Consider the following 6,705-nt stretch of genomic DNA (forward strand, 5'->3'; position numbering starts at 1 on the left):
ATGCTATTCTTGACATTCATTTTTAACAGGCTGAACCAAAACACAAACCAAAGAAATTACCTAAGACAAAAGGATGGGATTATATCTGACTCACAGAGGAGGGAGAAGAATCAAGTTCCCCCCCGCCATATCTAATACTGAAGACCACACAATCTCTTTTGGTATCAGTGGTGAAATTCCCAATGGAAAGTTCTTCATGTTTTGGTTTATTCAGTCATTTTTTAAACCAAGGGGGATTTTTAGCCATATGTTTCCACAAGTCTTTGTTGGCACCAATTTTGTTGGGAAACAGGGAGAATGAAAGATGTTAAACAGTTAAATTGGCTGTATAGAAGAAAAAGCCTGAAACAGGTCTTGCTGAGACAAAAAMTAACTCCATCTCTTTTAAACACAGAGCAAAATAAATTTTGGACCCACTTTCTGCAATTCACATGGTCAAGCCTCTGCTCCAAGGAAACCAGTGGCCTCACATCTACATCTGCAGTGTCATGTGGGCCCCAGTCTACAGAATGAGGATGCAGGGGAAGAAAACAGGAGGAGACAGTGCCAGAAAACACATAGGATGGGGATAACAAGGTGGAGCAGAAGCTGAGGCTGGGATACACTGAGAAGAGGCTGGGCAGAGAACACAAAACTCTACTGTCATGGCCAGAGGTGGGGAGAGAAGGGAAGAAGTCAAAATATTTATATTCTGTACATTCCTTCAGAGGCTGCCTGGCCCCAGCACATCTCTGCTGTTAGCAAACACCCATGAAACTCATCCTGTAACATCCCATCTCACCTCAACTCATCTACACAGTGCTAGCAATAATCYCTTTTTTATCCCTGGGATCTAAAARTGCCCCAGACCAGCTGAGGAGTCACTGGGTTTCATTCACATCCTCCCAGCACTACTCACTCTCCCCTAGAGATTTGCTTTAGCCTACTTGATGGTTCCTCTCACACACATCACACTGGTATTACATGGAGAAGGAGGACTGGGAAGGAAACACTCAAGTTTTGGAAGTGCCTAAGATGTGTGTACAATTTCAGCCCAGACTTTTGCTCCCGGTGCATTTACACACCCATGCACATAATTTCTCCCCCCAGGACACAAAATATCCAACTCACTCAGTGCTTTAACCTTGCAGGGTGARTCTGGGCTGTACAGCAAAGGCAAAACTTCTCAATAAACTCCTGCCAAAGAAAGTAAAGCAAGGACCTAAAGGATGTACATGTATTTAAGCCCATGCTAGCACTTGAATGCAGGCTTTTATTCTCCAGAGAACAGTTGGCTCCTCCTGACCTGCTTCTGCCACAGAGGCTTTGTGCAATTCAGGGCCAGGTGCTTCAATTTTTTGTGAGCAGCCACTAATTGTGCCCAGGTTTGTTGGGCAGCTGATACGATTTGCTCTGCTCTGATTTGTGAAGGTGCTGAGCATCCACAGCTGCAGCCAGGGTCACTGAGTGCCTGGCTCTGCATTTGATTTTGGCCAGAGCATGCCCATGGTTTGAAAAGGAACAGCCATGGGGTACCTTGGATCAACACTCCAAATTAATTATTAGCTYCCATCTCTTTTTATTTGTCTCCCCATCGTTAAACAGCGATAAAAACACTCATACTTATGTTCTAATCCATTAATGTTTGGAAAGTGCTGCATTACTACCCTGAGCAGCACTGTATAAATCTGCTGGGGACATTAATAAYGTCTTTGAGCAGGGTTTGAATAGTGCCCAGTTAATAGGACCTAGCACCGTCCATTGAATGTCGAGAAAAACAAAATTGAGCAACTGCTCATTAAAGCGAACACCGTTCACTCTGTGCACTCAATGCGATCATTTAATTAAAAGATTTTATCATCATGCACAGACACAAGGGGGCAGAGCCAAGGCCCCGTCTTCCCTCATCCTCGCCTGCTCCGCATCAATCACACCAGAGTATTTCTTGGATGTAACCTGTAAGAAGAACCTAAAAAACACTTAGTGTATTTTTTTTAAAGCCCCTGCACTAACAGAAAAACACTGTCTGTGCTTTGAAAACTCTTTTCACCCCACCAGATCTTTTTCTCTCTGCCTGTCACCCCTCGGTCCCACCCTCACCCTACTGACCACTTGCTGGACTCGGGCAGGTGCAGCCACTCGGTCCCAGCCTGTGCTCTCCACCGTCCTTGGCATCACAGCAAACCCTGGAGATCCCTCTGTGCCTGGCTAAGGGGTGGTGGGGAGGAGAAGGGTTTTCCAGAGCTGGAAGATTCTTTGATTTGGGCTGGTTTTGAGTGATACTGGATTAAAGGAACATGAGCACACAGAGCCCCTTGCACACCATTCTCTGTGGGTCTGATGACAATTAATGAAAAAATGACAAATGAAACCAAAAACACCTTTCTCCAAGAATACACCACCACCACTGCCTGTGTTTTCACATGAAAGTTCAGAGGAAATGTCCCTGTTTGGGTCACATCAGGCAGCCTTATACTGGGAACTGAGCTCTAGAGCAATTTACTCTGGAAAACAATGAGCAAGAATTAAGTTGTTTTCATACATTTGGTAATTGGTTTAGCAAAGCCAGCTTTTCTTAGGACCTTCAGTCAAGATGTTTTCAAACATGGATCTAGTTAGCATCACTTCAGTTTTGCCGGTGCTGTACAACATTCCATCTGCTGACTGGTGATCCCAAAAGCTTTGGATTTTTTTTTTGGGGGGGGAGGGGGGAGGTTTGCTGTCACCCAGATGAATGATCAGGACTGGGAATACTGGCACCTGCTTCTCTGTTTGCTTCTGCACATCACTAGGCAAAACCTGTTTCTTTTTCTTGCTGACTGAGGGACTTCACACCCACACCCCTCCAAAGGAGGAAGCCCATCTCTTGTACCAAGAGCAAACTTTTAGGAGCTGCTGTGACCAGGCTTTTCTGCATGGAGAGCTGTAGGAGAGAGTGCCTTGTTGGGTGGTACCCAACCCTGCATTTCTAGACTCTCACCCCTCCTCTCCAAAACACGMAGGATTGCCAGGCCACCTGTGCAGCCCAACTGAGGCACCCCTGGAATGCGGCGGGTTGCTGGGTATTACAGGGAACACACGCTTAATTTGAGCTGAGATTGCAAAAGGCACCTGCCTGMCACAGTCTGCTCCCCTGGCAAATCGCACATTCCCCCTCCAGCACCCCGTCCGTGAGTGGAGGAGCAGGGCAGGCCAGGGGRAAGAGGGAAAACACTCGGCAGCTGAGAGAGGGAAACCTTTCTCCCCACCAGCACAAGCCCTGGGAACCCGCCCGGCACAGCCTTTCTGCTGCGTAAATAAAATAAAAGCAGCCGTCCGTGTTTGCTCTCGGGTGCGGAGCACAGCTCCGAGCGGCAGCAGTCACCTCTGCAGGGGGATACAACAGGAGATTTGGGGATCATTTCCATAACAATCGCTGTTAGCAAACACCCATAAAACACAGCGGGGGCGAAGACACCTTATCGGAAGGGGTTAGCTGCACATTACAAGACCGTGTTTGTTGGTTTGCGTTTTGTGCCGCTCCGCAGGATTTCGAGGATTTGGCGCAAAAATTCTCTTTTATCATGCTAAATTAAAAATAATAATCCTAATTTTATTTGAAAGCTATTAGCAAGCAGAGAGAAAATAAAGAATTTATACATGAAGCTTGATCTACGTTCACGGAACTATTCTATCAGAGGAAGGACGACGGCGGGGGAGGGGGGTGCGGAGGGGGAGGAAAAGAAAAAGGAAGAGAATAAAACTTTCCCAATTACCATATTTCCCTGAAATTCAGCTATGCAGAACCAGAATAATTACGGACTTAGCAGAAATATTGCAAAATGTCGGCACGGAAGGGGCTTTTTCTTGACCCTGTGGACTATAATGGGAGATAAAGAGATTGACCATTTTGGGAGAACGATGCCTTCATTTCTCGATGTGACTGTAGATTATTTCGGCTTCAGGAGACAAGAATGTCCCTTTAACATCTGACCTGGCCTTTATTTAAGAGCAGCACTTCACGGTTCAGAAAAGACAGACAATTTTCTAATTCCCAGCTCTGCTGGAGGCTGAGGCAGCAACTTCCAGACAGGACACCTGCTAACACTAGAGAAATGGCATTATTATGTCTACAAGTTTACAAATCTGAGGATCAAAAAGCCTTTGCTTCTGCTGCTACTCCACAGGCCAAGGACGACGACTTCTTCAAAACGGAGTTTCACAGAGTTTTTTCTTCCCCCCTCCAAGAAATGGTTTCTTTTCACTTTGAGCAGATCGGTTTCCACGTGAAAAAGTCAATAGTCAGAGTTTCCTAAGTTTCATTGGTGTGTAGCAGAAAAGGGATTAGACCTGGGGCCTTTTTACTGGCAAGCCTTTAAGCAAATAAATGTTCTTGAATTCTTAGAGAAACAAATCTAACTTAAACAAAAATCCAGAATATATGGGATCTTCCCCTCCCCAACACAAATTTAAGAGAGAGAGAGAGGAAGAAGYAACTAATAAATATTTAAGTCATACTAGGGTTAAATCTTTTTCTACTGTAATTTTGCTTTTATTTTTGCTGATTAACCCAAAGAGAATGGCTGCTTCCACATATTCACAACGAGTTATTAATAGCAATTGCAATAATTGTAATCCAATATCAGAAATAATAGAGTAATTAGGGTAATGCAATGTAATAAAWAAATATTGGAATAATGCAATAATTCATTTTTAAAAGATCAGTCGTGATTTCCCAGCACCGAGAGAGGCAAAAAGGGGATGGCATGCACATGCCCCACCTTCTTTCAGAGTCCTACCTGGCAGGCAAAGGCAGTGCTCAATTTCTTCACACCTAAAGCACCCAAACTGAAGCTGTGGTTTTTCTCTTAGAGCACAATCAGTCACAGATGATAATGATTTTTTAAAGGGTGTTTTTCTTAAACTCCAAAAATCACAATAGACAGGTCATTCATTCAAAACACAAATATTGTCAGTGWGTGTGTATATATAAATTTGCATTGGTAGCCAACTGCTGCTGCAGAGCTGTTCCCCCCCACAGATCGAGGTGTCTGTGCCAGCCCTTKGCCAGCCACGGATAACACCTGGATCAGCTTTTGCAGGCTGGCGGAAAACTAAGGAGAAGTCAAGCAATGCAATTGCCTTATATGATCCAATATCAGCGAGTAAACATCAGCATCTTTCTATAACAAAACAGATCATACAGAAAAGATCAAGTGTAGGTTTGTGACTGCACCGAAAATGACAAGCTGTTTGTTAAGTTTGCCTCTTTGCACCATTAAATAGTTGTAAAATTTTCCAGTCATTAATTTCCTTTTCCCACCATGCACCTTTCTGAACCCAGATTGCAATGCTCACCTGTCATGCCACTACTGCTCTGATTTCCCTGTGAGCCGTCCTACAGCTCTGCCTCTGAACACCCCCAGCCCTGGTCCATCTGGAAATCTCGGTGGTGCCTTAAACCACATTCAGCCTCACCAGCAACTGGGGCAGATCCCTGTGCCTTTCCTACTGCTGAGGGATTTGCTACAGAGCACACTTCCAAACCCAGTGCCACCCAAAATGCACAAGTGCCTTCAAATCCTTGTCTGGCTGAGCTGCCCGCGTTGAACAAGGCTCCTTCTAGCTGAAAATTCAGGAGCCAAACCCACCCCTACCTGAGGGGCAAAATCACCCTGMCGCTGGGGGAACAAATGCAGCACAACACCCTCTCTTCACCCCCAAGTTAAAAGCCACGTACCCACTAAATACCCACAAAAAGGAGTAGCCCAAGCCCAGGGTTCAGCCCGTGCAGCAGCAGCCGGCTGCCACCGTGCAGTAGGACACGTTAACTTGCATCCTGATAAAAAGGAGTCTGGGTTTCATCTTGTGCGGCTGCTGCAAGCACTGTGTAGCTGTCTTTCAAGGGAGAAAAAAACACTCACTTTTGCTCTTTTGGCACTCTTTTCCTTGTTGAGAGCAAGCATTTAAGTGCAAGCGTTTTTAAGGAATTTCAAAAGTCACAGACCCCCATTTGAGGACAAGTTCATCCGACTAAAACCGAGTGACACGCCCGAAGAAGAGGGCACACCTCTCTCAGCGTCTCTTCCCGACCCGTTTTGGTGCCTCTCCCGTCCCCACCGCACGTTTGGAGRTAGCTGGGTTCCCCTCGGGGGTTTTTACACGCTGTGGTGCCAGCGGCTGCCCTTCTGTACCCTGCAGTCCCCATCCCCACTGTCACACATTCAGACATGCGGGGACACCCGCTCCCCGCCTCCCATCAAGACCAACGCTTGCCTTTTCAAAAGAAAGTTTCAAAAAAGAGAGAAAACATTTATTTTCATGGTAAATCCATCCTTATGATCCTACCGATGGCAAGATGCTGTCTATGGGAGTCTTTTTTTCCTATTGCCCCGAGAAGATGAATTTTCCCTGGAATCCTGCCTAGATTCAGGCAAAATCCACCCCAGCCTCTCACCCTAAATCGCTCGTCCCAGCTTAGGAAAGAGAAGAATTTGCCCTTTTCCTGGGAGGAAAGCGGCGGGAAAGGAGGAGAGCTTTAAAGGGAAGGAGGGAGAAGGCCGAGCTCATGCACGGATTTTAATCTGATCACTTCCCTGTCAAGCTAATCCCTGCCTGACTCAGATCGGACTTTTAGAAACGTGCCTGGAAACCAAAAAGCAAACCTCATTTGAATGAAGCGCACACACCCCAACCCCAAAAAAAAAAAAAAAAAAAAAAAAAAAAAAAAAAAAAAAAAAAAAAAAA

This window comes from Malurus melanocephalus, unplaced genomic scaffold, assembly GCF_030028575.1.
Source record: "Malurus melanocephalus ecotype Western Australia unplaced genomic scaffold, MMel_1.1 scaffold_165, whole genome shotgun sequence".
Classification (NCBI taxonomy): Eukaryota; Metazoa; Chordata; class Aves; order Passeriformes; family Maluridae; genus Malurus; species Malurus melanocephalus.